Source organism: Calypte anna, chromosome W (genome assembly GCF_003957555.1).
Source record: "Calypte anna isolate BGI_N300 chromosome W, bCalAnn1_v1.p, whole genome shotgun sequence".
Classification (NCBI taxonomy): domain Eukaryota; kingdom Metazoa; phylum Chordata; class Aves; order Apodiformes; family Trochilidae; genus Calypte; species Calypte anna.
Genome location: NC_044276.1, coordinates 23,269,329 through 23,279,761, shown reverse-complemented (window position 1 = coordinate 23,279,761; position 10,433 = coordinate 23,269,329). Strand labels below are relative to the sequence as shown.

Genomic DNA, 10,433 nt, shown 5'->3' with positions numbered 1-10,433 from the left:
CTTTCCATACCTGCACCACAGAGTTTTCAATGGCGTCCTTGATAACTTCTTTTTCAGCTGCTGCTGCTATTTGGGAGGTACATCCAGAGTGCTCACCTACACTGAAAAAACAGATTTTTATAAACAGCCTGACTTCATACTACTTATTTACACATAGAGTGCATCTTTAATGTTGTGAGAAAAGGCGGAGAACAAAATAAAACATCCTCTAAAATTTGTGAGCTGCTGGAGTGAATCATTTTATCATAATAGTAACTTCACGTGCACCTCTGTAAATTCCTTTCTTCTGGAGCAATTTACATTTTAATGGAAAAAGGAAAGATTCTGAATTAAGGGCCACAAATACACCACTCCTGTTACTCCAAGGTGAATGATCTCTCACTCAGCCTGTGGAAAATGGGACTTCAGCTTTTCCTGGTGGCCGAGGAACATTTGTAGATAACACCACTGAAGGCACTACAGAGACTGGCATAAATTATCAGTATCAAGATGCTTGGGGGAAGCAAACACTGAACTCCTATACAAGGAACCTCCACCACTTGGAGATCAACACCTTTTATATTATAAAACATCATTTAATAACCATAGAGAAAGAATTGCATCACTGTTTCCCAGCTCCTTTCACTCACCACTGATGTCTCTTGAAGCTGCCTTGGGCATTTTAGAGTCACCATTACAAACATGGTGCTTCACAATCCAGGCAGCTGGAGCTTTTTTCTCTTCACTTTTGCCTCCCTTCTTCTGCTTTACTTCCTCTACAGGTGACTCTTCCTAAAAGAGATCAAGAAAAAGAAGATATAAACGGGGAAGAAGGAAGCATCTTCTTTGCCTTTCACTGACTACTTGAAAAAGGCTTTTTTTATTGAAAAGAAAAATGGAAAATTTGTTGAGCTTTGATTTACAAGGCCTTCAGCTTTTCCATGGAAATCTGGAGGAGCAGAAAGGAATTCCTCCTGTCCTCAGTCTCAGCCCTGCTCCTGCACAGTCCCTGAGAAGCCCTTCCCTGCTTCAGCCCAGCTTCATTTCAGTCACAGTAAAATTCAGCTACAGTAAAATTCAGCTCTCAAAGTTTCAGAATTTTTACTTGCAAGGAACTCTCAGCATCACCAGACTCACTGCATAAATCAGCCTCTGCAGTATCCCTAAATTTCAAGCATCACAGCAGAAAAATGCATCATCACAAGCTCTTTTCCCTTGTGAATGGAAGAGGAGAACAAGAAGAAGGACACGGCTTGGTCAAAACACATTTTCACCTCCTGCTGCTTTACCCCCTTACAACAGTATACCTTAGGGCAGACCATATTACCTAAGTCTTAAAGGGGTAAAAAAACCCCTTTTTTTTGAGACCCCACAAAAAGAGGACCAGCTACGAAAAAAAACCAAACAAACCAAAACCAAAAAACCACAACAAAAACCACTGTAGCTGCTTCAGTCTGCTTACTGATTACAGATGACACAATCATTTGATGGAAGCCCCATCAAGGTACAAAGAGGAACAGAAAACGTCCCCTGAATTCTTTGAGACCACATCTTTAACACTCTACTTCTAGAGTCCATCGCAGGGAATTTAAAGCAGATGCTCAGAAGCCCATTAGACATGGAGAGACATAAAAATGGACAAAACCCCTCCCATACAGAAACGGCTGGCACTGGACCAGAAGAAAACACTTGAAATGTTTGAAAAAGAAAACAGGTCCAGGGAAGGGATTCTGCCCCTGTGCTCAGCTCTGGTGAGGCCAGACCTCGAGTCCTGTGTCCAGTTCTGGGCCCCTCAGCTCAGGAAGGAGATTGAGGTGCTGGAGCAGGTCCAGAGAAGAGCAAGGAGGCTGTGAAGGGATCCAGCAGAATTCCTGTGAGGAAGGGCTGAGGGAGCTGGGGGTGTTGAGGCTGGAGAAGAGGAGGCTCAGGGGAGACCTCATCACTCTCTACAACTCCCTGAAAGGAGGTTGGAGCCAGGGGGGGGGGAGTGTCTTCTCCCAGGCAACTCTCAGCAAGACAAGAGGGCACGGTCTCAAGTTGTGCCAGGGGAGGTTTAGGTTGGATATTAGGAAAAAAATCTTTATGGGGAGGGTGATCAGACATTGGAATGGGCTGTCCAGGGAGGGGGTGGATTCTCCATCCCTAGAGGTTTTTAAAACAAATGCTGGATGTGGCACTCAGTGCCATGGTCTGGAAACCACAGTGGTCGTGGATCAAGGGTTGGACTTGATGATCTCCGAGATCTTTTCCAACTCGGATGATTCTGTGACTCTGTGAAATATACCCTTGCAAGACTGCACAGCTCTTTTTAGGGAGAAGTTGCTATTTTGCAGCAAAGAACATCAAGAGATCTACCAGAAGGATTTAACAAGCCACAAATCAGCAACAGTCTTGTTACAATGAAGATGAAGATCACAATCTGAAATTTCCATGCAGCCTGTAGTTCAACTACCTTCCTCCCAGTAAACCAATGATGTTGATGACCCTTGATTTCAACACGAGATTATCCACAGGCAAGTGACTTCTCTTTTCTGGTACACACTACTGATTCTGTGCTACATTTCAGAACTTCACACCTGTGTCAAAACGCCCTGGTGTTCCCACAGCTTCAGTGGCCAACAGTTAAACTTCTTCTGCCTGAGTGCTCCCACCAAAAGTATTTAATATACTCAGCAATGCAAACTCTCTAGAAGACAGTAGTGAAAGAGTAAGGTGTGAGGAAGTCTCTCTAAATTCACTTAAGAAACACTTCACTAACAGCAACGGTCTCAGGCTTAGGGAAGGCTGACAGGAGACAAGATTCTTAACTTAGCTGCCTGCCACCGGTGTCCAACCAGCCTCCAGAGTTCAGTGTCTGCCACCATCTTACCCTAGAGATCAGGCACTATCTACCCACGCTAACTACACCAGGCCTTCATCTCTCCTAAGGAAGGAACTCTCTGTTCTTGTTAACTAAGCCAGGCTAATGCATGTGTAGCAGGAAGAACCTGCACCAGTCAGCAATAGCCCAGCTCCAGTCCTAGCAGCACAGAGACTGCAGCCCCACCTCCTGAGCACCCAACCCATCCATTCTACTCCAGCTGCTGCTCCCAGAGCCCGCTGGGCACTGAGCACAGAACTTTGGAGGCACTGAAGCTACATGCCCTGAATCCAGGTGTTCTTTCAGATACAAGGACATCAAGTTCTTTTTACACCCATGTGAGGCTTTGTTATCTGAAAAATTGCAGGAAAAAACCTTACAAAAATTGCCTGCATCCTCCACAAATACCACACGTCACTTTTCTTACGCTCTGTATCTGTACTTCATGAATTCTATAAAGTTTGCAAACAAAGCAAAAAACCTATGGCTGCAGTGTGATACAACCCACACCAGCTTGAACTCTTTTTAGTAATTTAAGCTGACTGATCGTTCAACACTAAATGAAACTACACTCTTCAAGGAGCTTTCAGAAAGACCCATTTTCCTTCCTATTAATCCCCTGTCCTTGTTTCTAGACTCTTTTACATTTGTTTAAAAGCTCAATCTCTTCAAACGCCAACATTTTTGAGATTGGCAACCATGATTTATGACATGCACACCAAACCTCAATTAATAAATTAAATTTAGCAAAAGGGACAATCTGTGAGAAAAAAAACATCCTAAAAAAGGTAGAGCTGGAAGAAGAGCAAGTGGAACTGGCTGGGCACAGCTTAAGTTAAGCCAGTTGTATCTGCAAGGAAAAAAAGGAGCACTGCTCTTGGTCCATATTACTGCCTTTCCTAAACGGGCAGGAACTGCTTCAGCTCCATCTTAGGCAACTTCTTCAGTCCAGTGACATCTGCAAGCAAACCTCTGATCAAAGCCAGGCCAAGAGCACTATTTCAAAACTGGATTGTAATGACTGCACCTGAATCAGCTGGACCTTGAATGGAATCCAAAGCTAAAAACACCACGTGTAAATATCTATTTATGTAACAGAGTTACTCTCATCGGGTATTTTGTTAAAAAATTACAATTAAAATATTTTTTTTTGATGTCTATTAACTAAAAACTGAAGCAAGCTTTTTCTCTGGCCTTGAATGGAATCCAAAGCATAATACACCACATGTACATATCTATTTATGAAGCAGAGTTATTTTCATCAGGTATTTTATTGAAAAATTACAATTAAAATAAGACTTTTTTTGGACGTCTATTAACTAAAAATCAAGGAAGACACTTCTCTTCCCCTTCAACAAAGAGCACTGGAATTTCCTCCGCTGGTTAACAACTTCTGACCAAATTCACCCTACAAACCTTAAAAATCATTATCAAAAAATAGCAGAGAGGAAGAACTTCTCCTCAACTTGGGTAACAAAGGCAAGACAAAGGAAAGAGATCAAATATCTGTACGAATAGAAATGCCAGTCCTAGTAGTATAGAAATATACAGACATGGAAAGGAACAGAAACACCAACACACAGTGCTGCCATGCAGTCACTTTCCAGTGCTCCAAAAATCTACTGGAATATTTCACTATCATCCAACCAGAATATCCAACATAGCAAGAGCAAAACCTAAAAACTCAACAATACCAACCTCCCACTCTAATGTCAACACAGGACCTCCTGCCAGTATCAAAGTAAAAGAACAGTAGAACAGCCCAAAACAATCCAACTTCCATTTAAATCAAAGATCAGTGGCTCTACACTTTTAGAGAAATTCTCAGACACGTTCAGCATGTGGTATTTCTAACACATTAATTTGGGGGCTTTTAAGAAGTGCAGTTTCATGCCCAGTGCTGTGTCAGTAGCAATTGAACTTGTCAATAGCAATTTCAGCTTCCTCTCTGACAGAGAAACTGAGGCAGGCTTTGTCTCTGGCAACACTGAAATGATGGCACTGCTGAAAGCAAAGGCAGAGCTCTGGCTTTGCATCCCCCCTTGCCTTTGGAGCCACCTCAGAAAGGCCACGCTGCAGGAAGCAGCTGGTTTATCACAGCTCAGTGTTGGTGTCACATCCAGACAGGGCTTTAGACAGGGAAAAGGACACAAGTGATCTAAAGAAACAACTACCAAAAATGGTGGGGAAACAACACTAAAATATGCGAAAAAAAAAATAAAAAAAATGAATTAATGAATTGTTTTCATACTTGAAGCCTTTAGATGCCTTCAATAATTCCTTCCCTTCCTTCATCTGTAAGAAATGATGTAACTTCAGTTTGTTCAGGTCTCCATTCCAAGCTTTCTATATCTAAACAATTTACATTTTTTTGTACAACCCCAAACTTGGATTCTAGCACATACTTCACTATTCCATTTTGGCTGCTTTATTGCTTGTTTTTCTTACCTTGTAGTTCCTGTCACTTTCCTAATTCCATCCATCCCCATGGCCATGTGATCCTTCCTTCCCCTCTCCTCCTCCACAAAGGAATCTCTTCATCATCACCTTCCTTTTGTAGATCAACACTTCATAATCCAGTCCCAGCTCCATACATGGGGTAGAAAAATGTCAAGCACTGTTTTCCAGAGGTTCCTCTTGGTGACCTTGAAACAAGGGGTGCTCTCTGTCCACAGCCCATGCTGGATGCCTCTGTACTCACGGGAGCCCTACAAAGATAGACAAACAAGTATGAGCAAAGTAGAAGCATTCTCTCAGCATCCTCATTACGCTGGACATGCTCATTACTTTAAAAATTAAAATTGAAACAATTTTCAGAAAGATTTTTATGGCATAGACTGTTATACTTGTGAGATTGAAACTGAAATTTCAGTTGAAACTCTATTTCATTTTCTTCACAGATTTGGGGAATCTATGCACTACTCTGCCTTACTGACAGCACTCCCTTTCTTTAATACATCTCCTGCAGTTTCTGATGCTGTCACAGTGTTGTCCCCAAGGTGGGTCCATTACCTGGTGTGCCATAAGCACACACAGGGTCCAGATCTTTGACTTAATCCCCATTTCTGCACGGAAAGGGGAGCAGGGTGCTATTCCACAAAGCAAGCTGCATTTCCTGAATTACAAGTGATACTTTTAGACCTAGAATCGTGAGAAAGAACCAGCCACCTCTAGGATTCTGTGGAGTCCACATCCATGCTGCAGACTCTTCAGGGTGAGCTGGGGGGGCACCCATCACACCCACATGGGGGATGAGCTGGGCTTCAGCAGGATTGGTTGGTGTCCCCCCTTGCAGCCTCCACCCCGTGATGAGTTGGGATCTCTTGAAATATTTTGGGAGTCCACACTCCAGGGTAATTTAGATCACCTGGAATGATTTGGGGCTCACCCATCATGTCCCCTGGCCCCCAGGATGGTTTGTGGGTTGCCAATTGCAGCCCAACACCACCAGGATATTTTTGATGTCCCCAACCAGAGCCCCCAACCCCCAGGATCAGTTGGGGTTTCCAGGGCTGGGGTTGAGCCTCCTCCACTGCAGCCCCCAAACCCCAGGACGAGTTTGGTTCCCCCAGGAAGGGGGAGACCAAATCACAGCTCCTCCACCCTCCAGATGAGTTGGGGGCTCCCCAATTCCATCCCCCCACCCCTGGGATAAGTTGGGGTCCCCGCTCGAATCCATGACCCTCTCCCCCTAGCTTAGTCTGCTCACCCCCAGTTTGGGCAGTATTGGGTTAACCACCCCCCTCCCATCACCTCCCAGTACAAGCAGGGGGGGGCCCAGGACACTGGGGAGAGGGGGGGTGCAATGCTCAGTGATCTTAGAGAGCTTCTCCAACTGTGACAATTCTGTGATTTTTGGTGACCACTGAGATGGTTCCAGTTATGATGGAGAAGATCTCATTTCCAGTAGAAACTCCTCTTGCACTGGGAGCAGCTTTAGGTTTTTTACCAGGATGGAGGCACTGATGGGGCATCAAGGGTGGGGCATTGAGGGGTCACCCTTCCAGGTGATGATGGTCAAGCCCCAGGCCCATGCAGCCATTCTCTGCATACAAGTACCCTGGGCTGGATGTCTGACACACGTTTAATAAAAGAACGCAGCCCCAGAGATTTGGGCTGTTCATCTTTAGATGGGGGAAGGTGTGTGTGTGTGTCTGGGTGAGGAAGATCTGCTCTCCCATTTCAGTTTTGCACCTCAGCAAAAACATTGCATGATTTACGCTCAAGAAATCAAAGGGTAAGTTATGCAGAAGGCTCCAACCACACATTTCCGCTGACTCCCTAGAAATATGCAAGACCACACCATCAGTCACACTGCCCTACCTGCTGTAGAGGTGTCAGACCAGAAATTATGGTTTCAAGACAGAAAACACAACACAGTCCAGCACAACAACAAAAAAAAAACAACCTGAAGAAACCAGGTACACAAACCAAGGGTCCCTAATCAAACCCTAAAAATGAAAAGAAGCTTTCATCCTTTAGAGGAAGCCCAGGGTGCTGGGGCCTGGCCCAGCTGCTCATCACTGCTCTTCTGGGGCTCTGCCCAGCTCCCTGCCCCCAGCTCTTCATCCCTCCCTCTCTGTCATTTCCCCATCACAAGTTTGGGCTTTCACTGTCTGTTTCCCTCTCAACACTTCCCAATTCCTCCCTGCCTTTTCTCAGAACCATTGCTGTTTCTCTCTCTCTCTCTCTCTCTCCACATTTTTCTCTCCCTCTCCTCTCCTGGCCTTATTGTTCCTCTCTCTCCGGCAGCCTCTCCCCTTTCCTGCCTCTCCCTCCCCTCTCCCTTCCTCTCCCCTTGCCCTTTCCCCTCTCTCCTGCTCCCTCTCCCACCCCTCTGTCACTCCCCTCTCCTGGGGCCTTTTCTTCTCTCTCAGGCCCCTGGCCCGCCCCTGGCCTGCTCTCTGTCCATCCCCTCTCTCTCCTCCTTCCCGCCCTTCTCCTCTCCCTCCCTCCCTCTTTGCCCCCTTCCCCTCCATCTCTTTCCCACTCCTCACCACTCTTTTTCCTGCCTTCTCTTCTGCCCAGATCCCCTTCCTCCTGCTCCCCCTCCCAGCTGGGCCAGGACCGGGGAAGCCCCGGGGTCGGGCGGGCTCAGGCAGCAGGAGAGGAGGAGTGCCCCGGGGCATGCTGGGAGCTGTAGTCCCGGGGCATGCAGGGGGCTGCCCGGCGGCCATCTTGGTTCCTGGGCCATGATGGCAGCTGCCATTTCCCCACATTCCCCATCCCACATCTGGGGAAAAACTCCAGGAGGGCGGCAGAGATGAGCCAGCAGCTCCTAAAAGCCCTCAAACTGAAGGAAGAAGCATGCAGAGGCGGGAAGCAAGGGCACGTACCCTGGAGGAGTAGAGAGAATCATAGAATCATAGAATTAGCCGGGTTGGAAGGGACCTCAGAGATCATCTAGTCCAACCCTTGACCCAGCGCAGCAGTTGCTAGACCATGGGCACTGAGTGCCACATCCAGTCTTTTTTAAATGTCTCCAGGGACGGAGAATCTACCACCTCACCGGGCAGTCCAATCCATAGCCTGATCACCCGCTCCGTGAAGAAATTCTTTCTAATATCTAACCTAAACCTCCCCTGGCACAACTTAAGACTGTGTCCTCTTGTCTTGTTGATGGTCGTCTGTGAAAAGAGTCCAGTTCCCACCTCGCTACAGCCTCCTTTCAGGTAGTTGTAGACAGCAATGAGGTCTCCCCTGAGCCTCCTCTTCTTCAGGGGGAACAGCCCCAGCTCTCTCAGCCTCTCCTCATAGGGCTTGTGCTCGAGTCCCTTCACCAGCCTGGTTTCCCTCCTTTGGACCTGTTCCAGGACCTCTACATCCTTCTTAAACTGAGGGGCCCAGAACTGGACACAGTACTCGAGGTGTGGCCTAACCAGCGCTGAGTACAGGGGAAGAATCACCTCCCTGGACCTGCTGGTGACGCTGTTTTTGATACAGGCCAGGATGCCATTGGCCTTCTTGGCCACCTGGGCACACAGCTGGCTCATGTTCAGTTTCTTGTCAATGCAGACTCCCAGGTCCCTTTCTGCCTGGCTGCTCTCCAGCCACTCTGTCCCCAGCCTGTAGCGCTGCATGGGGTTGTTGTGGCCAAAGTGCAGGACCCGGCACTTGGCCTTGTTGAACCTCATCCCGTTGGAATCGGCCCAGCTCTCTAGTCTGTCCAGGTCCCTCTGCAGAGCCCTCCTGCCTTCCAGTTGGTCCACACTTCCTCCCAGCTTGGTGTCATCTGCGAATTTGCTGATGATGGACTCAATCCCTTCGTCTAAGTTGTCGATAAAGATATTAAACAGAACTGGGCCCAATACTGATCCCTGGGGGACACCACTAGTGACCGGCCGCCAACTGGATGCAGCCCCGTTCACCACCACTCTCTGGGCCCGGCCCTCCAGCCAGTTCCTAACCCAGCACAGGGTGCTCCTGTCCAAGCTGTGGGCTGACAGCTTTTTCAGGAGAATGCTATGGGGACGGTGTCAAAGGCTTTGCTGAAATCCAGGTAGACCACATCCACCGCCTTCCCCTCATCCACCAGACGGGTCACCTGATCATAAAAGGAGATCAGGTTGGTCAGGCAGGACCTGCCCTTCCTAAACCTGTGCTGGCTGGGTCTGATCCCTTGCCCATCCTGCAGGTGCTGTGTGATTGCACTGAGGATGATCTGCTCCATAACCCTGCCAGGCACTGAGGTCAGGCTGACGGGCCTGTAGTTTCCCGGGTCCTCCTTCCGGCCCTTTTTGTGGATTGGTGTGACATTCGCCAACTTCCAATCGTCTGGGATGTCCCCCGTGAGCCAGGATTGTTGGTAGATGATAGAGGCTTGGCGAGCTCTTCTGCCAGCTCCCTCATCACTCTTGGGTGGATCCCATCCGGTCCCATAGACTTGTGGGGGTCCAAGCAGCTCAAGAGGTCACTGACTGTGTCCTTCAATATTACAGGGGGGCTGTTTAGATTTTTATCACCTTCTATAGGCTCCAGAAGCCTGCTGTCAACAGGATAACCTGTCTTTCTGTTGAAAACTGAGGTAAAGAAGGTGTTAAATACCTCAGCCTTTTCCTCATCTTTGATAACTATATTCCCACCCATGTCCAGTACAGAATGAATGTTTTCCTTGCCTCTTCTTTTGCTATTGATGTATCTGTAGAAGCATTTCTTATTGTCCTTCACAGAGGTAGCAAGATTCAGTTCATGTTGTGCTTTTGTCTCTCTGATTTTCTTTCTACATGACCTGACTATATTCCTAAATTCCTCTTGAGAAGTTAGCCCTTTTTTCCATAATTGATAGGCCCTCTTCTTAATCCTAATTTCTTTCAGAGTCTCCCAGTTCAGCCAGACTGGTTGCCTTCCCCACCAGCTCGCCTTCCGGGACTCTGGGACAGCCTGTTCCTGTGCCTTCAGAATATGCTCTTTGAAGTATGTCCATCCCTCCTGGACCCCTCTGTTTTCAAGGGCTGTTTCCCAGGGTATACTCTGAACTAGTCTTTTGAATAGTCCAAAATCTGCTCTCCGGAAGTCCAACACAGAGGTTTTACTGACAACCCTCCTTGTATCCCTGAGTATTGAAAACTCTTATTTCATGGTCACTAAGTCCCAG

At 47.2% G+C, this 10,433-nt stretch overlaps 1 protein-coding gene across 1 annotated transcript in view; it reads left to right on the top strand.

Annotated features, from left to right (window-relative positions):
- Nucleotides 1–10,433, top strand: part of LOC115600133 (POTE ankyrin domain family member B2-like) — a 156,100-nt gene that overhangs the window by 14,800 nt on the left and 130,867 nt on the right. The gene's annotated exons all lie outside the window — the stretch shown is intronic.